The 26,859-nt window shown below is 44.9% G+C and overlaps 1 long non-coding RNA gene across 1 annotated transcript in view; it reads left to right on the forward strand.

The window, feature by feature from the left end:
- Positions 1-17,055, forward strand: part of LOC146868018 (uncharacterized) — a 152,971-nt gene extending 135,916 nt beyond the window's left edge. Inside the window, exons 3-4 of the long non-coding RNA XR_014966171.1 lie at positions 7,114-7,251; positions 16,756-17,055. This is a non-coding gene — a long non-coding RNA (uncharacterized LOC146868018). The remainder of the gene's footprint in view (positions 1-7,113; positions 7,252-16,755) is intronic.
- Positions 17,056-26,859: the final 9,804 nt, after the last annotated feature.

The raw sequence follows: 26,859 nt of genomic DNA on the forward strand, positions 1-26,859 counted from the left end.
GTACATATGGTCATTCTCTTGATAAGTATCTAATCTGGTAAGGTCAAGATTTCCTAAAATCATCTTGTCCAATTCTAACTTTAATTTCCCCACATCTACTGCATTCTACCTTCCTGGAGATTGAATTTCTCTGCTCAATCCTGAACCTTCAGCTTCTCAAGGGACCCATTGAAACACCTAATCAAATCATCTAATTCCTGTGATTTACCACATTTTGGGCTCCGGAGATATTGGGCGTAACCCCTTTCCGGGGGCTACTGCTTTGATACACTGAAGTAAATTTCAAATAAACATGTGAGAATTTTTTGACCTCTGAGAGGGTTCATTTACAGGGTAAAGTTGTTTTCATTACTGCTGATGGTACAGAAGCAGAGTATAGTGAAGTCACCATACTCTGCACCAAAGGAGTTATTTCGGTGTCTCCACATCCGGGAGCAACAGGAATATCAGTTGACATATTTACTCCCGTAGAAACCATAAAAGCATGTGTTGTGGTTCCTGAAGACTCAGGTTTATATAAAGGTACGGCTGGACCAATAGAAACCAGAATAGTTATTGCATCTGGAGCATTAGAAAAAGTAGAGTTAACATGAGCACGAATCCCTGAACTCTCTCACATAAGGTTCTTACATATATTCACTGGGGCGGTGATCACTAGAATTGCGATCACTATCTTTGTCTGTTACCTCTGCACTCTCTACTTTATCCTTTTTCTTTTTCTCTTTCTCTTCCTGAGGTCCTTCACTCGTCAATTCAGGATATAACCTAGCTCCTTCAATTATGTCAGGTCTCCATTTTTGTTGTTCTGCATCCTATCTAGTTTCAGCACAACTTTGTTCTGCCTTTCTGACTCTACCATAATATTTGTCTTTCTCTTTCAAATGACCTACACGCTCCCTGGAGTTAAGTGCCTCGTACTGTGCGGGCCGAGGAGGAAGCTTCATCTCATACAATACCCTTCTCAGATTTATAATAATTCTCAAATTAAATGTGCCGCAGCGTGGAAACATCAATACTTATCTTATGCTATTGAGTCAACCAAATGCAAATGTGAAGCCCCACATTTATGGCCATATGATGACCTGCTGTGCCTTCTGGTGGCACCTATTCTCCTCCTCAAACAGAGACTCTCACAACTCCTCTAAACAGATCTCATATAGCCTTACAACATTTTATTTTTCAGCCAAAATATAAACAATTATAAGTAACATTTTCATTTCAAAGCAGGAAATAGTTTCATTATCCACAGTTTTTGTTCGGCATTAACAACCAATAGCAGTGCAGCACTCAGTGTTGTATCAGCCATAACAGCGCATCACAAATGCCAACAGACCAATCTCAGCATGGCACACTATGACATAGTTCTCACTCCTTGCAGCGGTTTACCCTTCTTTACAACTTTCAGGAGTACACTCTTTTCTCAACACTGAAGAAGCAAAAACAAAACATAACGTGATTTCAACAAATAACTTTTGTCTGCTAAACTAAGGAAATCAAAGTATACAAGAAGTGGTCTGGAGCAACACTTTCTGACCTAGTCAGACACACACACTCGAGTGTAGTCTCGACCAGCAGTAATAACCCGGATCAGTGCAGATTGTCCTTTGTGCAAACAGGATCCACTACACCAACCACACCTTACTCTCACTCAAAGGTTTATGTCCCTATTTCAATTGTGCATCTGGTGGTACCTTCTAACACCACAAAACGTAGCAGACAAATTTAACACTTTAATCTCTATCCAATGATCTTAGGCTAGGTCGAGCCCTATAACAACTTCAATTTCTCAACATTAAGTGCATTCACATCTGTACCACAACTAAAACAACATTGCATCGCACCCCTCAATCTCAGCAAAATGCTGCAAGCTTCACATTCAAAATTACAAAGCGCAATTCTAATAATACTAATTCCTCTGCTGTTACAACTCTTTTCTGAACCTCTGGATCTCTGCTGATTCCCCGAATCGAGACATTGGCATTAACTCCCTTTGCTTCGGTAGATAACCATCCTCTGCTACCATCTGATGGAGCACTGAGTCCTAAAATGTAATCTCTTAGTCAAGTCATCAAAGATTTTTCCCCATTGGTCGTATGGACCTTTATTAGCTGACACGAAGCATTGAAAGGAAAAAAATATCAACAATACTTTTTAAAATTGTGAAGCAATGTGACCCCACAGAAAGGATCAGAAATCACTGAATATGGTTAAAGAGTTTATTTCAGTCTGCTAATCAATCCAGTATATATGCAAACCAAGTATGAGTTCAGTAATTGTAGCAATACAAAAGGTAAGCTGAAAAATCTCAGTAGGTTAAGGTACAATAGAATGACATATCGAATTGTAGTATTCACAAATGCATAAGCACAGATTAACGCAAACTGGTGTTCCATAAAGAAACTTCCCTTCTCTCTCTTAAACATGAATCAAATGTAGTGTCATCTATCAAGGGTCTCTAAATCAGGAGCATACAAGGAAAGGAAGGTGTCAGCATAATCAGACTTCAGTAAACGTCTGAAAACAAAAGGAAATATGTTCAGCATAAAACTTCACATTTGCAAGAACAGGGCAAGCAGAGAGGTTTGTACCTCCCTAAATCTAACGGGAATCTGCTCTACCTTCAGCTGTGTGAACACCAATTTAAAAGTAACAAGAGATTCTGAAACGTTTTTGTCTCAAAACCAGGGACCAATCAGAACACTGCTTGAGTGCATCTGCAACATGGCTTCAGGTTCACATTGCATCGGACTAAAACTTGAATTCTCACCCTTGAACAAATTGCCATTCTGGTACATGATGAACAGAAGGCCTCTTTCTATCATTGTTTCTCCACTTTCCTTGCCAAGTTTCTCTCAGGTGTCTCTATCAGCAGTCTAATACAGACAATAAGCCTTTCTGTAGCTACTGTAAATCATAATAATAAAACATCAAGGAAAAGAGAAAACATGCTGGCAAAGGAAAAAGCATTTCAACTAAGGCCTGTAGTGAGGCTAACTTTAGTTAAGCATTTAGGTGCCGATTCTGATCCTGTAAAACCCGGGTACGAATGGTCGTATGGAGCGTATTCTCCGTACGACTCGTACCCGGGAAATCCACCGTACAAACCAGCAAGTACGATTCGTACAGAAATACCATTTCCGTACGAATCGTAAAAAACACTGTACGGCGAAAATATACCTACTATTCTGATCCTGGACAGCGCGTACGCGATGTCCGCACGGAGTCAGGCAGCGTTTTACGGACCAGCAAGTACGATTCGTACCCACAGCACTCCGCACGGCTATTTTTTTACGGGAGCCAAAAAGTGCCGGAAAAGCTAAGTACGCTGCGATGCACGACGAAAAGGGGGCCCGGTACGTGACGTACCCCCCCACCCGCCTATGTCCGCACCGTACCCCAGGCGTACCCCCCACCCACGTATGTACGCACCGTACCCCAGGCGTATCTTCCCACCCGCGTATGTACGCACCGCACCCCAGGCGTACCCCAATCCTCGCGTATGTACGCACCGTACCCCAGGCATACCCCAATCCTCGCGTATGTACGGACTGTACATATGCGAGGATTGGGGTACGCCTGGGGTACGGTGCGTACATACGCAGGTGGGGGGTACGCCTGGGGTACGGTGCGGACATACGCGGGTGGGGGTACGCCTGGGGTACGGTGCATACATACACGGGTGGGGGGGTACGCCTGGGGTACGGTGCGGACATACGCGGGTGGGGGGAGGCTGTGGGGGCCGTACGACTTGTACCCCGTGCACAAGTGTACCCGGGGTAGGGGTCGTACAAAGTTCGCTCCGTACGGGACGATTTCCATACGCTTGTGCATTCGGAACGCCGGTACGGATCGGACTTGTGCGCTCGGACTTCTGTTTTATGACTCGTACGTAAAACTGTCCGGGGACGTCTCGTAAACTTTTCCCGCAGTGATTCGTATGTATTTTTCACGTACGAATCGTACTTCACCGTTTGTACGGGACTTGTACGATTCGTATGTAAAAAAATACGGATACGAGTCGTACGGTAAATCTTTTTAATGGATCGGAATCGGCACCTTAATGTGCACTTCGAATACATGGTTATACATGCACACCTGTAACCTGTGAAATAACGGCAAAATGTGAGCAAAAGAATACTTGTTTACATAAGCAAATATATCTTGATATGGAAGTGTAAAATGTGAATAAAGAAATACATCTCTTCATGTTTAAACTGAACATTAGTGCATATATGTATATAAATCTCTAGTTTGTGCAGTCAGTTTATTTCAATAATGTGTTTAAATGCTTCACACATGTTAATAAATTTAAGGCACACAGTAAAAATTATGTCAGGTGCATGTTTATAATTGCACGTGTGTGATGTGTATAGGTGGAGCCTAAATTCTTGTGCTCCTGGAGGATACCCACCCACACATTCCTGCTATCAATCTCTTGCTCGCTATCAACATACTCACACAATCAAAATACACACCGCTTTCACATTATTTTATCCAACGTTATTAGGCAGTGCCCACATTTGCCCTCAAGCTGAGATAACTACTTTCCTGCACAATATCCCACTGCCCAGGATCACCCTTGACCAATGTTAGGAGCTAGATCTGTTGAGAGCAAAGAAGCAATACGCTCTATGCTATGTGCTCTAGCCCCGGCCCCAGAGGAGCTTGCTTTAAAGTTCTATTGCACATTCCCTGACCCATTGGTCCTATGTCTGGAGAAGTTGTTTATGACAGCCGTCTCTTAGGGGCGTACTCCTTATATCTAAGCAAGGAAGGGACATAACCTACTTGCTGCCTACAGACCCTTGGCTATCCTTAATATTGATTGCAAAATATTAAGTAAGATCCTTTATGAGTTTCTGTTTCCCTTAATACCCACCCTTGTACATCTTGATCAAAATTATTTTGTGCCAGTGAGGAACAAATTGCTTAACATATGTAGGCTCTTTAGAAATATGGAATCCACTCCCAGGTCCTGGCACTGTACAGTTAGCAATTTAATGGGGGGCGTGGTCACGGCGCCGACAAAGATGGCCGCCTGACGCGGGACCTCCGGCGCACCGGAGCTCATTTCTCATGCCGGTCCCGTTTCATCGACATGCCAAGCATTCCTGAAGTCGGATTCTGCTTGTGGAACACAGCGCGCTTCTGGTGAGCGCTTTTTCCCTCGTTTTTATGGCCAGACTGTCTTTATTTTTACCGCGCTCGTTCTCCCCTCCTCCCGCCATTTTGTTTAACGCGCGATGCTCGCGCTAGTTACTGGCTTGCTCCACTTATCTTCTTTTGTCTCACACTGGCCTTTTTGGTGTCCTTTGTAGCCTGGAAACTAAATATATCATCTTTTTGGACGCTGACCTGCCTTATGGCTGCCTTGTCGTTTCTGTCTCTCCACACTACAGGAATGAGGTAATTCTCCAACTGTGGATTTCATATTATGATTTTATGTCTCTCCTCCAGTTACATTCAACAATGCCTCTGGCCTGGCCGTTCATTAAGAGGTTGGACACTAATTTTGCAGTCCTCATTTTAGTATAGACCTGCACTTGTTTGCCCTTTCGTGGATATCTTATTTTGCTCAGGTTTTTGGACATTGTTCCCTCAGCAATTTTCTTCACATCAGACGTTGCCTTTTTCTTTTCTACTGTACATGGACTGCCCTGACTGTTCCTGGAATGTCTTTCTAGCCACTTCCCCTGCTCTCTTATGGACATTGTTACTGCATTACATGTGAGTGGGCGCCTTCATACCCTGGTCTCCCTCTACAGTCTCCTTATTTACTCCATGGTTACGTGCAAATAGCTTTCTATGGGCAAGTTACGCAATCCAAAATTTGTCTTTATTCCTTCGGGGAGCACTCCTGTGACAACGTCTTCACCTCCTTCAACAGCGGACTCTCCTCCCAAAGCAACCCCAATGGTGGGAGTATCTCTTCCTCGCTCCTCCTCAACACAGCCGCTTTCGAACAAATCTCCTCGCCTCCATCAACATCTTCTAAGCGTCTGAAACAAGACTCCTCCTCATCAGAGAAATCGCCATCCCCTATTTCCATGGAGATGCTTTTAGAGGAAATTCGTGCTCTTCGGCCGTTTGTAGAGGAAACCAACAATAAAATGCAGTTTCTTGAAGAGAAATGGTCGTCCATGGATAATAGAGTGACATCTGTGGAGCGACAGATTTCGGATCTTCAATTTGCATCCCAACGGGTCTCCTCTTTGGAAAAGTCTGTTTTGGCGCTTCAACAGCATACGGAGGAATTGGAAAACAGAAATAGGAGGAATAACCTTCGTATTTATGGTTTACCGGAGTCTTTGGAAGGGGATGATCCTGTGCTCTTTTTCTCCTCCTTTCTTCCGAAGCTTTTGGATATGCCGTCCACCACTTCTCTTAATATTCATAGAGCCCACAGACTCGGTGCTCGGTCATCCACATCAACCAAGCCAAGGGGAGTCATTATTCTTTTTTTAAAATTCACAGATCTTCTCTCCGTTCTCTCAGCAGCCAGAGCCAAACGTCAGGTCTCCTGGTTGGGTCAGAGAGTGTTTCTTTCTCAGGACGTTTCGAACGCTACTGCCTCTCGACGGAAAGAATTTTTGTCTCTACGAGCTCCTCTAAGATCTCTTGGTGCTAGATATGGTTTGTTTCACCCATGTACTTTCAAGGTCACTCACCAAAATCAGACATGGACTTTCCAAGATCCTGCTGAACTCAAAAATTTCATTCATATTCGTTCTAATTCTGCTATGGAGACTTCTTCCTCTTCCTGTGGCTGATTGTTTAACTTTTTCTCATCCCTGCAGATTTCCTGAATATGTCTAACTTACAGGTCACCTATTTATGTTTCTATCTTTGTTTCCATTTGTTAGTCTTCTAGTATCAGATTGTAAAATCATACATTTCCCAATTTTTTTTATCTAACTACAATTTCCTTCTTTCCTTTGTTTAATAACTGTGTCTACACTTTGTTCTTCATTGTTCTTCAGTAATCCTTTTTGACTTCTCTGTTCTCCATTACCTCATTTCTTTTTATTGTGTGTCGCTCTTTGAATTCTCACCCTTTGATCTTCCTTGTATGTTTCTATGATCTCAAATGTCATTCATTATTTATTTATCTAGATGGATCGATTTCCTCTCCATTTGGCTCTTCGGTCATGTCCTTTGTCCGGGTGCGATCCGGTCTGGTCTCCCGTCTTGGGGGATCTGTCTCGTTGAGTGTCGCCATCTCCCCGTTGTCCTAGTTCGTATTCCCCTCAGGTATGTTTACTTCAGTCATCCCTTTGGGATATGTACTGTCTCTTCTTGTAATTTCTTTTTTTTCCTGTTTCCTTTTTCCTTTTCTCTCCCCTTTACTGGTTGATCAAGTCCGGTTTTCCTTCATCTCTCTTTACCCCTTACTCCTCTTTTTTAGCCTATTTTCTCGATATTCTTCCTATTTTTCTCTTTTTCGGCTTTTCTTTTGCACATGCATCTTTTTCACTTTTTCTGTCCTACTTGATTCTATGTTATTTGTTCATTCAAAGTTGTTACTTGGAATGTAAAAGGTTTCATTAATCCTATTAAGCGGCCGAGAGTTCTTTCCCATTTAGCTTCCTATAATCCAGATATAGTTCTTTTGCAAGAAACCCACCTTAATGATGTTGAGTCTCTTAAGTTAAAAAGGAGTTGGGTGGGTACAATTTATTTTCACCTTCCAATAACAAAAAGAATGGAGTTGCTATCTTTTGTCACAAAAAGCTTAAATGTACGGTTCTGTCTCAGGAGACGGACACTGATGGACGATGGATATTAGCCAAATTATTACTGAACTCCATTCCTTTAACTGTCTTCAATGTGTATGGACCTGTACAACCAGATTGTACTTTTTGGCCTTTAATTACAAAGAAATGTATCCAATATAAGGATGTATCATTCATTTTAGGTGGGGATTGTAACCAGATTGTTGACCCATTCCTTGACCGTAAATCCACAGTTCGTTTCACATCACACAAACCTCACAAACAATTTCTTAACACCATTTCACAATCACATCTTATTGATTCTTGGCGTCTTGCACACCCTGACACATTGGACTACTCTTTCTTCTCTCCTCCTCACTCATCTTTTTCTCGCCTCGACTATATTTTTCTTTCTAAAGCTTTATCTCAGAATGTGTTGTCTTCTTCTATTGAACCTATTGTCATTTCGGACCATGCTCCCATTGTAACAGATCTCGACCTGCTCCCACCGCGTCCTAAACCCTCCCGGTGGCGCTTTAATAGCGCACTTCTTACTGATCCCAATTTCTCCTCCTCTTTTCGCTCTTTTGTTGAGGAATTCTTTCTCTTTAACTGTGATCTTAGTATTTTTCCCCATACTCTTTGGGACTCCTTTAAAGCCTCTGCAAGGGGATTCATTATTGATTTCGTCTCTCGGAAAAAAAAACAATATCTTCAAAAGCGGAAAACCTCCCTGGCACATATAACATTTTTGGAGCATCAGTTTTACACCTCTTCATATAGATTTATGTCACCGGATCTCTTACGAGCAAAGCTGGAATTCAATAAATTAACTACTGATAATGCCTCTTCGATTCTTCTTCGTAGTAGCGCAAGGTACTATGGAGGCCGCAATAAGTCTGGTAAACTCTTGGCTAACTATCTTAAATCCCGTAAGGAACGCACTCTTATTGACTCTATCTACTCTTCTGACGGTGCTCTTCTCCATAAAGATAAGGAAATCCTTGATCAATTTCAATTATTTTATCAGCAACATTACACCCCAGAATGTCCTCCCACTCCTTCTCTTATTCAGAATTATTTTGAGAGACTTCCTAAACCGTCTAACTCTCATCTTAACTTTCCGGATCTTGAACTTGACCTCTCATTGCATGAGCTTTCTATAGCCTTGACCTCCCTTACTAAAGGTAAAACCCCTGGCCCTGACGGCTTTCCGGTGGAATTTTATTTGCACTTCTCAGATATTTTACTGCCTAAACTTTTAACCCTCTTTCAATCATTTTACTCATCCGGTAAGGCAGAAGGTACTTTTCAGGATGCTACCATTTGTCTGATCCCCAAAGAAGGTCGCGACCATCAACTATGTAAAAATTACCGCCCGATCTCTTTAGTTAATGTAGACTATAAAATGTATGCCAATTACTAGCAATGCGCTTAAATCCTCTTATGCCTCATCTCATTGGCAAAGAACAATGTGGCTTCATTAAAGGTAGACTTACATCGGACAATTCTCGCCTTTTTCTTAACGTCCTAAATAAAGCTTCCTCACTTTCAACCCCTCTTGCTGCTATTTCTGTTGAAGCAGAAAAGGCCTTTGACAGGGTTGATTGGTCTTTTTTGTTTGCTTCATTGCGTTGGCATGGCTTTGGTCCCAAATTTATATCCCTTATCTCTCTCTTATATTCTGCTCCCAAGGCCTCGGTGCTTGTGAATGGACAACTTTCTTCACCTTTTAATCTTCAGAGGGGTGTTTGCCAAGGTTGTCCTCTCTCCCCACTTCTCTTTGTCTTGACTCTTGAACCCTTTTTATCTTCCATTCGCAATAACACTTCTATTTCTGGTTTCCCATACGGCACTAATCAATTGAAGCTTTCCGCCTATGCAGACGATATCTTATTGTTTATTTCTGATCCAGAATCTTCCATACCCCCCTTATTATCCGAATTTAACTCCTTTTCTTTGGTATCAGGTTATAAGATTAACTTGGACAAAACTGAAATTCTCCCTCTCACCTCGTCCTGTCTCTCCCATTTTTTCTCCTCTACCGGTTTCGCTTGGAATAGCTCAAAGATTAAATATCTTGGTATTTGGTTTTCCAATTCTATTTCATCCTCAGTTAAATTAAATATGTCTGCAGTTATTTCTAGGATTGATCAATCGCTCTCAACCTGGAATCCTCTTTTTCTTTCCTGGTGGGGTCGATTGGATTCAATTAAAATGATGATAGCTCCTATTCTAATTTATACCTTCTCCATGTTACCGGTTCATATTCCTGCATTTTATTTTAAGCAAATCGATTCTCTCCTTTCGCAATTTCTCTGGAAAAATAAGAAATCCAGAATATCTCTTGCCACTCTCCGTAAACCCAAATCTAATGGTGGGGTTAATTTTCCGGATTTCTGTCTTTATCATAGGTCCTTTTCTTTACGGCAAGCTTCGAGATGGATCTCATCAACCCTTTCTCCTTTCACTCCTCTTTGGCTCCTCATTGAGCACTCTTTATTATTACCTTTCTCCTTTGTCGAAGTGGTACGTTTTTCTGCCAGAAATCCCTATTCTCTTTGTCCCTTATTCAAACACAATTTTTCTCTTTTACATTCTTTGGTTCTTCCTTCTATTATTACACGTACATCCTTTTTAAATACCCCTATCTGGTATAATTCACTTATTCTTCTAAAGAATAGACCCATTTTTTGGAAATCTTGGAGGGTGAGGGGCGTAATGTGGGTCAATCAACTCTTTGATGGTACTTCTCCTTGTTCTTTTCCCCAATTTCAACTTTTATTTCATTGCCCTCGTTCCTTTTTGCAGAAATTCACAACCCTCATGGCAATTATCCTTGACCGCTATTATTCTCTCCCTTCTTCGTCCTCATTGACACCTCCTTCTCCTCTTCTTAATATTCTTGCTACACTCCCTAAAGCATCTCTCATCTATAAATCTTTCGTATCTCCTAATCCAAATCGTGTCAAAACTAAAATGGAGCTTTCTTGGGAAGCAGATTTTTGTTGTACTTGGCCTGTTACTCTTTGGGATAAGCTTTGGTCCAGATCTTTAAAAATTTCTCGTTCTGCTTCTCTTACTCAATCCTTATTTTATCTGTATCACAGACTCTATCTCTCTCCTCTTTCTTTATCTCGTTTTTCACCCTCTTCTGATTCTAAGTGCTGGACTTGTGGTACTCCTGATGCTGACCTTTTCCATCTGTTCTTTCTGTGCCCTGTCGTTTCTACCTTTTGGGGGAAAGTTTGGTCATGCCTCTCTCGCATCTTCCCTCTTCCTGCCTCTTTCTCAAATTCTTTTCTCTTCTTGGGTAGTCTTTCTGAATCTCTGAACCTATCCGTACACCTACATGGTCTCTTTGACCTGACGCTTGCTCTTGCCTTCCAGCACATCTCTTCTAACTGGAAATCTCTAACAAATATTTCCTTACAAGGCTGGTGGAATTCCTTATGTCACTTTCATAGACCGGATGTTTCCTTTGCCTCCACTTGTAAACCTGTTCGTAGTGTTGATCTTTTTTTGTTACCCCTTACCACGTATCTTGATTGCTTGGCTTTGAAGAAGCCTATACATCTCAATGCAGAAAATGTTAAACTCCCTTGAATGACTTGAACTCTCTCCTTCTCGTTACCTCTTATAGGTTTATCTAATTCTACTGTTTGTTTATGCTGGTTATTTTGCATCGCTGATTTATATAACTTGACTGTATGCCGTAATTATTTGATAGTTTACGGTTTGTATTATTATCTTTATCCCCCCCCCTCTCCTCCCCCCTCCTTTCCCTCCCCATCTCTTCCCCTCTCTTGTTTCCCTTAACGTTAAAATTCTCTTAAAATGCGTTTTGGGTCTCTAGCATTGATATTAGCAGTGTTAAGGTTTCTCACTGGATTTCTGTATTGTTTCGGTGTATGCTAATATCTCTTTTTTGTTATCAAATTCTTCAATAAAGCTTTCAAACATAAAAAAAAGCAAAGTAATGGACCTGGAAAAACGCTTTGCCTCTATTGAATGGAGTTATCTTTTTGCACTATTTTGGAAATTTGGTCTGGGCATACACATGTTGCACATGATCAAACTCCTTTACAATAAGCCTATAGCATGAGTCAGAACAGGTTGCTATGTCTCTTACCCAATACCGGTGCACAGAGGTATTAAGCAGGGTTTCCCTTTGTCCCCACTTCTTTTGCTCTTGCTATGGAGCCTGTGGGCATTAGGCTTTATCACTGGGGTCTAGATCATTCCCTTGGGAGATCATATCCATTCTGATTCCCTGTAAGCAGATGATATGCTGCTGTATCTTAAAGACGTCAGTGTACACTACACTCACCGCTTACACACTCCGGCGCTTTGCTGAGGTGCCTGGTCTTAAGGTCAACTGGCTAAAATCATGCCTAGTTCCCTTACTCCTGGGTGCCCCAGAAACTAGGCTGGATGTTGGAAGGGAAGCTCTCATGTGGCAGTGTAATGCTATCCGATATACAGGTATCAGTATCTACCATGATAATCATGACCTTCTGGATGGCAACATGACTAAAGCAGTAGTAGAGCTTCATGGCCAGTGTTGTGGTCAATAAATGAAAGTTTCTTTGTAGATAATAGTCAGGTAGCCAAGTTGCATATGTTATAAAGTAGATTTAATGAAGATGTTATCTCTTAGTTACAGGTTACAGGTAAATAGGTTAATGCACCACCAGGAGAAGCATCCTTGCTGCTCAGCCCACTCTCGCCAGCTGGCATTCATACCAACTAGGCACTCATCAACATTCCATGACATCACACTTTCACTTGCTGAGCAGCAGGGAACTGGGCACTATGGAAAGGATGCACAGCAACAACCACATCTCCACTCCTTAGAGAAACTATTGAAAATACCAGCAGAGATAAGATGGAAATAACAATTAATCTATCCCCTAAATCTTCAAACTCATAAATCATTAATTACAAAAGCACAAAAGATGGAAGTAAACAATCAATCAGAGCACAGGTGGCTGAAGCGACAAGGAACGCTAGGTTTAAGCTAATCCAATTCCACTATTTACATCTTACATATGTAACCCCGCAGCATCGAGCGCGTTTCACACCGGGGGCCACCTCGTCCTGCCCAAGATGTGGTGCTGACCCTGCCACTGTTTTACACATGACCTGGAGCTGTATACGTTTATAATCATACTGGCACCAGGTGGTACAGACCCTCTGTGCAGCAACAGCAGTGCGCATAGATGTCTCTATAAAACAGTGCTTGCTGGGTATTCTCCCAACACCGAAAAAGGGGACTAGGATACAACATAAGTTCCTGATGATGGTCCTCGTCCTGGCAAAAAGAAGGATTGCGATACACTGGACTCCTTCCACAACCCCATATTGAACAAGTGGAAGGCTGATGTGCGTGAGTGGGGCGTGGCGGAAGAATGACGCCTCAGGGCAGTATGAATGGACAAAAATGCTGGGATTGACCTGATTGATTGGGGACAAATGTTAACGGAAGTGACAGTGGCAGCAACCCAGAGTAACGAGGATACACCACCCACACAGTCATCCACACTAGATTTACAGGTACCCAGCACGGAAAGCAGCATGCCCCCCTCACATGTACAATAACTTAAACTAGTTATGTCATCCGACCGGAATATCCACACAATATGCAAATGGTGATGCCGATAGCTGCTGGGGAGGGAGGGAAGAAAAGGGGAGGGGGGCTAAATGTTCATGTTATAGGTGTTATTTGGAAGATGTTAAGATAAAACTAAAGGGTATTGCAAATATATTATGACTCGATATGTCGCGGAGACTGTAGCACATCAATGTACAGTATAAAACCATAAGGATGCACATGGTAAAGCTATAAGATGTAATGTGAAGCAATGCTATCAATAAAAAAAGTTTACAAAAAAAAATCAATCAGTCCTATACATATTCGACCCATAAACAGGTAAATCATCTTCAAGACTCAGGGAACTAATAATGCCCCCTCCTATACACAGTTAATCCTAAACCCCTTAGGCAGGACACATACATCATTAGGGTGCAGCATACACTCACCCTATGCTGCAACACACTAGAACATTAGGGTGCAACACACACACTCACCCTATACTGCAACACACTAACAACATTAGGGTGTGACACACGACCCCTACACTCCTCCTTAACCCCTTAGGTAGGACACTTTGCAACACTAAGATCCATGACCCCTACATCTCTCCTTATCCACTTAGGAAGGGCACTTAAAACACTATGACGCAACACATGACCACGTAGACTCCTTCTTAACCCCTAAGGAAGGACACTTTACAACACTAAGGTCCACAACCCCTACAACTCTCCCTAACCCCTTAGGGAGGACACTTGTAACACTAGGGTGAAACACACGACCCACAGCCAGGTCGCTCTATGGCGAACTCTGCCCCTCTCTGTTGCAGGACGCATTGCTCTATATAAAATGATTGTGCTCCCTTGACTACTTTATTTTTTTGCTACTCTCCTGTTATATCCTCCAGGGATATTTTCCCATACACTGGACATATATCTGTGGTACCTTATTTGGCATAATGGGTGAAGTAGGGTAGATTTGGCTCCACTCTGACGGGGTTGTCTAGGTGCACAACATTTTGAGCATACTACTTGACAGCACAGTTACAGTTGGTAAGTTGCTAGTTTGCCAATGACTATTTGGCCAACATGGCCATGATGCTTGCCTCGCAGCATCTGGACAGGCTCCAACAGTTGTTGTACTAAGTATCACGCATGGAGACCCCATGCAGTTGCTTACCGCGAACTGCATTTCTTTGTTACTAAAAAAGCTTTTGTGTAACAGCCCATACCATTTCCGGATATTCCTCTACTATTCAAGCACAAAAACAAGCCTGGAAAACTCGACCTCAGGCACTGGCATTCAGCTGGTATAATGAATATGGTCGACCTCATTCCAGTTGACTTCCTTCTGTCCTTTGAACTGTTTATGGAACTATTTGATGCTCACAGAGGTCAGTTTTTGACATACCAGACCATATGACATGTCTTCCATAGTGACTGGAACATTACATTAACTGAACTACAAACTCATACAGTTTTACAAAGTCTCCCCAGGCATGCCAGCTGGTTGACCAGAACTATTGGCAAGCACTCTCAGGCTAGTTTGACTGGTCTTTAGGACAAGTGGGAGTCTGATATAGAGGGAGTGTTCCATGCTAAAGAATGGGAAAGGATACTGTACTAACCAACTAATGTTTCAAGAAATGCTAGATTTAAACTCATTCAATTTCACATACTTCACAGGGCCTATCTTTTACCGGCTAAGATAAATAAAATATTTTCAGTCATGAACACTCAATGTCCCATCTGTAGATCGCCCAATGCTGACTTGCGACATATGCTATGGTCCTGCCCATCAATATCCCATTTCTGGTCCACAATCACTGCACAACTAAAGCAGACTACGGTTTGTGGCGGCTTACATAAGTGGGAGGTCTGTGCCTTAGGTTTTTTCAAACATACAAAGAAAAGCAAATTTGTTTCAAGGCCGTTTATTTAGCACTACAGCAAAACAGTCACTGGAGGGCTACACCATTACCATGTGTGTCCGCTTGGAATCAGTCACTAGTGATTTAGGTCTAAGCAGAGAATTAAGACTTGCATAGGGAAAAAAGCCAAGAGACTATGAAAATATCCAATTTCTAAGGGTTGGGATAAATTTATAATATGATTTAAATCTACAACAGCTTCGGTTGATCTCCCACCCTTGATATGATCTCAGCCTGGGGGCGGGTAGGGGTGGAAATCAATGGTAGAATTGCTCGTCCCTCAGACCTACTATGTGTTTCAGATTGGTGTTCACAAATGTCTTCCCCAGCACTTTTCTGCCAAACCATTGAAAAGTGCTTTCATGTCCCCAGCCAGAATCTTCCTAGCTGTTTCCTTCATATTACGAAATGCATTCAGTGGTCCATTAACATGTAATCCCTTCAGAGTCACTCACTGCATGTTCTTGAGTGCAATGATGTTCTGGCCTGCACCTGCCATAGTACACATTGCCATCTGAAGCCTGCTAGGCTTTAATGGTTGTGTACTGTTTTCTACTGCTGTTTCTCTTTTGTATATTTCCAACATTATATGTGAAGCACGCGCAACTACACACACCTCACCAGTAGTTTTGAATTGCATACCTAGGTGTACTACTAATAAATAAAAGTTTAATAAAACAATTCTAAGAAATGGTAGGAAACATCCTCGGCTAGTTGCATGAAGTTCAAACCTATAGAGCAAATGGCTCCGTAAATGACGCTGTTCCTGCCGGCCCAAGGCGATGGAACACCATGCCTAGCTGTTTTGCTTTGCCTGGATCCCAGATACAAAGGAAAACGCCACATTTAACTAGCGCCGAAACCAGGGCATTAGCAGCAGTACCAGTATGGCCAGGATCCTAAGCCAGACTTAAAACATAATCGCTGTTGATGTAAATAAGGTCGAGTTAGTTTTGTTGTGCGTAAACATACTTTATGTGGATTTCCTAAAAATCTGTCAGGTGTCCAGCCTTCCTGAACCTACCTTGGACTCCCTCTCCTGATCCTTCCCTTGAGTTAGAACTGGCTGCCTCTTCATATCACAGAAGCGCCTAGAAATTTTCAGACGTTTTGTGCATTATATCCACTAACATATTCCATTTTTATTAAACCTCTTCTTGTAAATAATGGAAATATAATTCCCTTTGCCAATAGTGCTTTAGTTTTGAAGCTAAAGGCCGGGATTGATAAGTGAGAAACAGTAAATTACCAGGTTTTGGGGCAGCTGCCTACAAAGAGGCACTTCCTGTGTGTCCCCTTTGTTGGAGGCAACAAGGAATCAGATCATCTAATTTTCACAGAAAATGGAATAATCATCTAGGGTAATATTTCCCCTGCAACCCGCATTCATTGTGACCGCGCAGAATGCAACTAATTACATTCACTATGGCTCTTAGTGTGTCTCGTTTGGAGTATCCTTAATGGTGGTTTTTCATATCATTGCCATTTACCTCCTTTGTTTTTTTTTTTCTGCTTTGTAGGTGAATGTATCCTTTCAAGTACTGACGTCAGTTGTCCTCATCATGCATCCCTATCAATAGACTACAAACAAACGGAGCAGAGCAGCCAGGCACTCTAAACACAATAGGCTTCCGCCTTATGTCATCAGGGCTCTATGCTCTCTAGCCTGTATTTCACAGCAAGGCTGATGTGCATGTAATGTACACTGGTGCATTTCTTGTCATGCAGAAGACCACAGCATGAGGCTTTGCAATGGGAAGGAGTTTGCTAACGAATAATGACAAATAATGAGTATTGATTATTATTGCTGACTGGCTTGAATTCGCACATTTGTATGCATTGTTGTTTTTCTGGATTGAATAAAAATGTCAGTGCAGTTTGCCTCAGTCAGTAATTGGATTGGAAGAGGTGGTAATGCTCACTGTCCATAACTGCTTCACTATGCCTCCTTAAGTAGGCCTACAGAATCACTTTGATGACACTGTTGCATGGTGTGTACCTGGCTAGCAACTACTGCCCAAAAGACACTGATCTTTTATTGCATTTCTGTTGGTATTTTTATGAACTACGTTGATATTTAGGATGCTCTTTTGTTTGTGTTTCTCTGCTTTTTCCTATCCCTATTTTTTCCTCCTCGGTTTAATTTGTAATAGTTTATGCTTCTTTATGTTTTTTACCTGTATTCTTCTTGGAACACTTTTTTTTATCAAATGTTATTTGTTTCTGGTTTTTAATCATTCATTACCCCCCCAAAGGAGCCTGCAACTCTTCGAAGAGTAGGGCTCTGTATTTTACACGTTTTAAATATAAAACAAACAAAAGAAACGTGAGCAACGCCAATATTTATGGCATTCTTATTTTTTGAGAGGAAGTTCACTAATTTGTAAGTTATGTGCAGCGACGGCCCGTATAGGGCGTGTTACCGGGGCGGTGACGTGGGGCAGAGGAGGGGCAGGGTGGGGGGGTTGCAAAATGAGGCATACGGCCGATTGCAGGTAAGTTACGAAAAAAATAAAGAAAACGAATTTCATTGCGCGCGCAGCATCGCAAAATCATAGCTGTATGTGCCATGCTGCATAACCTTGCCACTAAGAGGGGGACACCTGTGGAAATGTGTGATTCTGAAGAGGAGGATGAGGATGAGGATGAGGAAGGTACAGCACAGCGCAGCAGGCGGCGCAGCTGCAGCAGATGGGAGACAGAGACGGTCAGATATCACACAAAATTATTTCTGAGTAAGTAATGAGACAAAGCCTGTCAATGCATTTGTGTCATGGTGTTTAATAGACCTTACAGCAGGCAATTGTCCAGCACACCGTAACACCAGCTATGTGTCCAATGGGTTACGTCACCCACAACCGAATGAAAGTAGAGGGCCGTGCCTATCTCCAGTGCCCCTGCACACCACTGCTGCGTTTAGCATGCTCACTGTCCTCACCAGCGCTGTGTCCTGCAGCAGACCCATGCCTCACACTGTGCCTCCTGCTCTCTGTCAAGGGGGGGGGGAGTTACAGTGCTACGACTGCTTGCCTCCTCACTGTCGTCCACATCCCCTGTAGCAGTGGCAGCAATTTGGTAAGTCTGCATCACCTCTATGGCACTGGTGACCGTGACCAGGCCCTGAGTAACCTCACGGCTGCACTTAGCCATTTCAAAGTGCATGGCCACAGATCTGCGACTGAGCACATGCGTTGCATTGCACAGCCTGTTCACAGACTTGGTGAAGCCTGCAAGTACCTGCCTGTCTCTCCGCCTTGCAGCGCGCTCACCATCCATCCTGCCACATAACTGCCTCACTGCCTCCGACACCTCCTTCAATCCCTCTGCCACAGTATTGTTGAGGCAGTAGATGGCCTCCTTCATGTCGTCGACCTTCCTGTTGTTAGCTACCATCTGTTGTTGAATGGCCCTCAATCTCTTCCCCTGCAGGCGCTGCACATTGAGCATCTGCTCCTCCAGTCCAGAGAAGACACTGGATCCATCAGCGTCAGGACTCTGTTCCCTTTGTCGCCGTCTACGGGCACCTGTGGTGGTTGCCTCCACGGGGGACTTTGCCCCAGATGTCTGTGTGTCATCGCCCGGTGTGGTCAGTTGGGCTTCCTGCTTGTCCTCCTCTGTGGCATCTATGTCCTGGAGTGTGGCCACTGTGTACCTCTTTGCTCGTTGTGGTGGTGGTGGTGGGGATGTTGGTGTACTGTTTGCAGGTGACATGACTTCCTCCTCTATTGTGGGTTCCTCCCTGGAGGCCTCGCCAGTCTCCCCTTCTGCAGCCCAGGGCGCTGTTCCACCTGTGGATACAGAATGTACTATTACTCACTTTTCTGCTAGCATCTGTCTGCAAATAAATTTCACAACTGACATTCTAGCTGTCTGTCCTCCGCCAACTCATCTATTGCTGTGTGTGACATGCCTATGCTTATTGGGGGCTGGCTGATTTGCTACCAGTTGTTAGGGACTACATTTCCCATGATGCATTGCTGATCTTACACAAAACATGTTCTGGAGTGGGATTTTTGCAGGGGGATTGGGGTTAGGGAGGGGAGACAGCATGCTGTGCATGCATCTTACCTTGTCTCTTGGATGCTGTTGCTGAGCTATCCACGTCCCCGATGCCACTGATGCTCTATGGCAGGAGGGTGGACTCTACCAGTTGGTCTAGGGCAGTTGGTGTAGGCGCTGTGGAGCTTCCCCCTCCTGTCTTCCCCGCTTGTGTCTTCCGGTCAGCCACCCTCTCCTTCGCACGTGCCCTCAGGTCGTACCATCGCTTTTTCAAGTCCTCAATTGTGCGGTGTGTGACACCAAGAGTTTTGATCTTCTCCTGGATTGCCAGCCAAATGCTCCTTTTCTGGGACTCAGGGACGTTCAGTGATCTCTTGCCAAAGAGCTGGTCATGGTCTTTGACTACTTCCTCAATGAGGACCTCCAACTCCCCCTCACTGAACTTGTGCTTCCTTTTCCTTCCGACAGCATCTTTCCCCTTCTCCTGTGAGGCCATGGTGCAGTTCCTCTGTGTTAGCTGGGAGGTGGCTTTGCAGCTCCTCTGCTCTTTCTCCTGCTCCCTGTCTCTCCAACAGCTACACCTGCATGGATGTGGCCACTTCCTGGTTGTGAGGTCATGTGGATGCACAGGATTGGCTGATTCCGCATGCAGGAGAAGCTGTGGACCGGACGAAGCCTCCCCAGCGAGGGAGATGTGGAGAGTCCGCTGAGTGGAGCTGGGGGAGGGGAGTATGTCGAGGCACGCTATCTGTGCCAGCCCCCATTGTTGCTTCCCAGGCATCGTGTCGGTGCCCATGTTGTTGGGCATGTTTTGTTTTGAGAGCCCGTGGGGCCCATGATCTCCCTAGTTGGCCATATCTCCAGCTGCCCTGCTTGCCAGAAGGCAGCTGCAACGTGGGGTATGTTTGTTTCCAGAGCCCCAGTGAGGCCCAGGCACCAACGCGGGCAGCTGCAATGTTTTGCGCACATTTGTTCAGAAGGCACAGTGAGTGCCCGGCCTTTATTTTTTAATCACAGCTGCACGGCAAGTAGCGTCAGCTGCAAAGTTTAGGCCACAGTTCTTAGGGGGCATTCTTATGGAGACAGGAGTGAGATGCACTCCTCTGCCCCATTACTTTCACAGCTACACGGCAATTAGCGTCAGCTACACCGTTTAGGTCTGTGCAATGGCACACTTTGTGATATTGCTGCATTAGCAGCTGCCCTGACTTTATTGGACATTGGGCATTCGAGCCCTCTGGGAAGGCCAGTTGGCCAGGGGGACTGTTAGGTGTGTAGGGCGCCAGGCCCTAATGTGATCTATGCTTCGATGGTTTTATTAGGAGGGTATGTGTTAATGGTCTTTATGTGGTGCTAGGAAATGTGATTTATCTGCTATAATTACACACCCTGTTTTATGCCCCTAAATGTGGTTTTATGAGGTTTTGCATACTGTATTTATGTTTGAGTTATTCTCTACTGTGGTTTAGGTATGAGGTTATTTGCCTACTGTGATTTATGCCTCTTCAATAGATTTATTAGGCGGGTACGTGCTAATGTGATTTATGTGTTGCTAGGAAATGTGATTTATCTGCTATAATTTACGCACCCTGTTTTATGCTTCTAATGTGGTTTTATGATTATGAGGTTGTGCATACTGTGTTTATGTTTGAGTTATTCTATACTGTGACATATGCCTCTAAATATGGTGTAGGTATGAGGTTATTTGCATATTGTGGTTTATGCTGGTGAGATTATTCCCTACTGTGAGGTATACCCCTAATGTGAGATATGCTTAGGAGGTTATGGTCTAATGCATTTATACTTATAAGATTGCATAATGTGTTTATGCTGGTGAGGTTGGTGCAGAATGTATTTCACGCCTAAATGTGATACAGTGCATAATATGGTTTGTGTTACAGGATGATACTGAGTACAGTGTTTGCCAGTAATTACTGGTTGTGTTCTACATCTATTATATGTTCTACACTTACTATCTTTACTAAGTGATGGTTCTGACAGTGGCCCAAGTGGCCCTGTCATGTGTATATAATCCCCTGTAAATATTGTCCAGTGCCAGGTGGCACAGTGTATATTGTGTGATTACTATTCTAATGTGTTTTATAATAATACAAAGGCTATTTTTTTAAATAACTTTATTTTATTGATTTTCAAGCAGTCAAAATTACTCTTAATAGAACCCACAATTACCCTTTTGCGTCCCATCGGATCCCTCCCCTTCCTTAAATCCTGATCTACAATCTCAGTGTAACAGAAGCTGATAACGAACGCCTGTTCGAGATAAGTGTCCAACAGTGGTGCCTGAGGCTGTAGTCTCTTTCTGTAGGCAATGTGCAGGACTTCATAAAAACAAGAACTGCCAACTATTCCCCACACCCATGCCCCAACTTCCCCTCCCGCCCTTCCTGGAACCGGTGTGCCATGTTAAAAGCCAGTGCGCATTATGGGAATGGAGATGTACTATTCCCTAAGAGGTTTCTCTTGGCTGCGGTGGGTTGGTGAGTCTAAGTAAGCGGAGTTATTTGGGACACGTGACTTCATTGAATTCGAGTGCCAGCTGCAATAGTAGGGGGCACCAGATAGTATGGAAGGAGGCTGACGAGTGTGTGAGATTAGCATGTATTTGTTCCATACCAATGATGTACCACAGTTTATGTAACCACCCCGTGTGTGTTGGGCAAGTCTGTGTGCCCCATAAGGACAAGATGTGTTGAACTGCTGCACCCATAGCCAGTCCCATCTGTTTCCCACACATGGATTTCAAGGAGAAGGTAAGCGCATTTGGCAGCCCCAGGAATGTATACGCAGGAAAGCGGGGTATTTCAGTTTCAAAGTGGGTGTCCATGTCCTTAAGAACCACCGTCCAGTACCCTGTCACCTCCCTGCAGTCCCAGAGTATGTGTGTTAGTGTGCCTTCCTCGTTGCAGCCCCACCAGCAGGTTGGGCTACGATCTGGGTTGGCTTTGTGCAATCGGGCTGGAGTCAGGTACCAGTAGATGGCTACCTTGACCGCTGCCTCTCTGCTTGCTTTGTTCCTGGCAGTGTGGTTCGCCCTATAATAAACCTGTTGCCATTCTTTTAGGGAGAGGCTTCTGCCGAGTTCTGTCTCTCATCGTCGCTGCCCAGCCGAGCGCCCTGTAGGAGCCGGAGGTCGCAACAATTGATATAGTTCGGAGATTAGTTTGCGGTCCGAGTGTTTGGATAGGAGCCATTTCTCGTAGGCTGTGAGCTTTCTACTGACTAGGGGGCGCGCTTCGGGCTGTAATAACCAATGACGTAGTTGGAAGTATTGGAACCGCCTGGGGTCCTTAACAGCGTGCCAGTCAGGCAGGTCGGTGTTCTTGAGAAACCCATTAAGGTCAAATAAGTGTCCTGCGGACCTGCAGGTCGAGGCCCGCCATTGTGGGAACGCTCGCACTTCAAGCCCAGGTGGGAATTCTGGGTTGTCAAACAGGGGTGTGAGGGGCGAGGGAAAGGAGGTGAGCCCTCGTTTAGTCGCCACTGTGTCCCATACTAGCATTACCAAGCGGGTAATGGGAGATTTGTTTAGGTATGCTGGTCTGTTTCAAGAATGGTATTTTCCAAAGGGATAGACGCGCCATCGCCCTGTCCTGGAAGAGCCATCTCTTTTCTGACTCGTGTCTGCTCCATTCCACGAGGTAGCGAAGTTGTGTTGCCCTATAATAGCTCAGTAAGTTGGGAATCCCTAGTCCTCCCTCGTCCGGGGGTCTGTAGGATAGATCTCTACGTAACCGCGGCCTTTTCCCAGCCCATATAAAGTGTTGTATCTCTTTTTGCAGTTTGGAAATGTAACACATGGGGGGCCCCACTGGTATCGTCTGAAAGATATATGGTATTTGTGGCAAAATGGACATCTTAACCGCTGCGATACAGCCTAACAGCGACAGGGGGTGTGTCTGCCACCAGCGTAGATCCCGCATGATTTGGGAGGTGAGGTTGGCATAGTTCCGCGTGATTGTTTGTTCAGTGGAGGGGGCCAGGGCCATCGCCAAGTAAGGGATCTCGGTTTGGGGTCATAATCCCCCAAACTCTTGAAATATTCTTGCAGGTGCGTTCTCGTTTAGACCCAGGGGCAGAAACATTGATTTCCCCATATTGATTTTAAAACCTGAAACGTTTCTGAATTCCTTCAACTCTCGTAGAAAAGCCGGGACACATCGTTTGGGCGTGTCGAGGGTCGCTAAGATGTCATCCGCATATAAGCTAATAGTGTGTTGTTCCCTGCCAAAGGGGACACTGGCGATATCGGGGTTGTCTCTTATCGGTTGCGCTAGGGGCTCGATGTAAAGCGCAAAGAGTAGGGGTGATAGAGGGCGCCCCTGTCTTGTGCCTCGCCTGATGTCAAACGGACGTGAGCTGATCCCTTTAACGCGTATCGTCGCTCTGGGTTGGTCATAACAGCTTGCGACCCAAGCCCGGAAGCGGTCACCTATGCTAAAGTGCGCTAGTGTTTTGTCCAGAAACTCCCAGTCCACTCTGTTGAAAGCTTTTTCAGCGCCGACTGAGAGTAGTAGGGCATCTAATCCCATATAGTGGGCTTTGTCTATTAGGTGTAGTAGCCTTTTGGTGTTATCGCTGCTTTGACTATTGGGTATGAAGCCCGGGTTCAATAATGCCAGGTAGATGCTGGCCCAATCTGGCTGCCAGGACGCTCATAAAGAGCTTCAGGTCTAGATTGAGTAGGGAGATTGGCCGATATGCAGCGAACTTAGTGACATCTTTCTGGGGTTTGGGGATGACAACTATGTCTGCCTCTAGCATATCCGCAGGAATAGAGCCCAGGCACTGAAAGGAGTTGAACAGGTGAGTTAATATCAGAGCTAGGAGTTGGCAAAAGGTTTTATAAAAACCGTCTGAGAAGCCGTCTGGCCCCGGCGATTTCAAGGGTTTGAGACGGGAAATCGCACTGATTACTTCCTCCACTCTGATAGGCTTATCTAGCGCTGTGGCGCCCGACGCGTTGATGGCTGTTTTCGCCGCCTGTCTGAGATATGCCTCTCCAGCACTATCAATTTGTGGGTCTTTGCTATATAGTGATGCGTAGAAGTCCCGTAGGGCCTCTGCAATCTGCTCATCGCTTTCGACCTTCTCACCAGTTGAAGTGTGGAGGGCAGCAATTTTTGAGCTTTGAGTCCGGGCCCGGAGCTTGCTCGCGAGGAGCCTCCCTGTTTTATCCCCTCCTATGTAGAATGAGTGTTTAAGCCGCAGGGCGGCGTGTTCTGCTCTGTCTAGGTCAAGACTCGCTAGCTGCACCCTGGCTGCCTTCAATTGCTGCCACATTCTCGGGGCCCCAGTCCGACTGTGTACTCTCTCCAGATCTGCCACTTTGGCCGCTAGCGATTCCCGTTTCTCTTTGCGAGTTCTATTGTCGGCTGCGGAGATAGCTATCAATTCCCCCCCTCACTACTGCTTTAAGGGCTCCCCACATTGCCGTCAAAGGTGTGTCAGCATTATCGTTAGATAGTCAGTAATGCGTTTATGTATCTGTTGAGATATGTCGGGCCGTTGTAATAGGGACTCGCGAAGTCGCCACCTTCCTTTTGGTCTGTGCAGGGGACGTATGTCAATTATCATGATCAGATAAAGCTGCTGGGATGATATCGGCGGTTTGGACCAAGACGTTGAGTTCGGATGACCCGATAAAGTGATCGAATCGGGCATACGTGTGGTGTACATGTGAATAGAAAGAGTATTGTGTGCTCTGAGGATGAGCCACCATCCAGAGATTTATGAGGCCCCTACTCTGCAGCCAGTCTCTCCCTGCCCTCGATAGTGCCCCAGCAGAACCATGGCAATGTCCCAACCTGTCTTTTCCCAGATCCATGACTAGGTTAAGGTCTCCGCCTATTAAAATCTGCCTATCTTGGTGGCTAAGGACTTCTGATAGGGAGTCCTTAAGAAAGGACTCCTGTCCGGAGTTGGGGGCGTAGAGGGATCCTATTATGACGGGGGAGTACCCCACCCACAGCCTTCAAGCCAGCAACCGACCTTTTATCTCTGCTATTTTGTCACCAATTCTGTCCTGAAAGTGCCGTGCCAATAATATAGCCACCACCCCTTTCTTATCAGCCATGGAGGAGTAGAATTGATGAGGGAATGCCCGGGATCTCTTTCTGGGCCAGTCTTTGGACAATAGATGTGTTTCTTGTAAAAGGCATATCGAGACCCAGGAGTTCTCTAAGTAGTTCAGTATTGCACGTCTCTTAATGGGATTATTCAACCCCTTCACATTAAGGGTTAAAGCTTGGGTTGTACGGGTCGACATAGTTTCTCTATGAGTACATGTCAGCTTGACAACAGGGGATTGTGTCGAGGAGAAACTTTCTTAAGCCTCTGCGCCATGCTAGCCCCCCGTCGTGAACGTGACCTTACTCCATGCTCTCCCCGTGGCTGCACACAGGTTCCACCCCCTTCCCTCCCCCAGAAACCCCCAGCCCCCCTCCCTTACCCCCACCCCTCACCCTAACCCCAACAAAACATTCCCCTTCACCCAACAATGTCCAATGCCTCCAGCTCCAGCTGCGGGCATACTGCAAAAAAAAGAGCAGGGTATTCGTGAAGCCCAGGCGACCCGGGCTCCCCGCCCGCCACACCCCCCCAGCCAGCTATAGTGCAGTGCGTGTTGAAGTCCCCATGGTCAGATTAGAGAGTTTCTGGCATTGAAGTGTCACGCAAGACTGCTGCGAGGGCCGAAGCCCTTTCGTGGGTTATGGTGTCACGGTCCGGCTTCGTGTCAACCTTGGGTGAGCGTCTTCTGCCCACTTTTTGCCACTCTCCCCCCGACGATCTTTGCGAGGGTCCAGAGGAAGACTCAGGACTCAGGACTCAGGACTGCGCTTTGCAAGGCCTAATAGGCCACATGTCTCCTGGAGGGAGCGGAGTTGATGCAGTCTGCCATTCCATTTAAAGATCAAATGAAAGGGGTGGCCCCAGGAGTATGGCACGCCGTTGTTCTTTAGGAAAGTCGTCACTTCTTTGAACGCTTTTCATTTCTGTAAGGTGATGGAGGCTAAGTCCTGGTATAGAGCTATGGAGTGTCCCTGATAGGTGGCTGCTTGTTTTGTTTTATGCGCTCCTTCAGGGGAAAGTCTGGTAGGATGGCCAAGATGTCTGGTGGGGGGGGCTGGTGCTTTCCTCCCAAGACCGACTCTGTGGGCGCAGTCGATGCGGATCTCAAAATCTGGGCCGACGTCCAAGATCTCTCTGAAGAGGCCTTGAAGATCCGTCTGCTCTTTTGTCTTTGAATGGGACCCCTCGAACGCGGATGTTATTGCATCGGGATCTGTTTTCGAGGTCCTCGGCATGCGCTTGTAGGGCCACTTGTTGATCCTTAAGACGGAGGACTTCTTGTTGTAGTTGCTCCACTTCTTCAGTTTTAGAGAGTTCACCATTCTCTATGGCCGCTACTTGTTCTCCTAGCTCGTCCATGTCCCGGCGTATTTCTCTAACCTCCCTGCCACTTTCTGTTTGAGTGTTTGAAAGTCTTCACAGAGAGTATTAAAAAGAGTTTCCAGGAATGCTCAGGTGATGGGTATTTCTCTGTCGTCCTGTCCAGTTGGCGACTTCGAGGTGGGGGGTTGAGGCTTCCCTTGTCACCTGTTGCG

The sequence above is a fragment of the Triturus cristatus genome, chromosome 1_2 (genome assembly GCF_964204655.1).
Source record: "Triturus cristatus chromosome 1_2, aTriCri1.1, whole genome shotgun sequence".
In the NCBI taxonomy this organism is placed as follows: domain Eukaryota; kingdom Metazoa; phylum Chordata; class Amphibia; order Caudata; family Salamandridae; genus Triturus; species Triturus cristatus.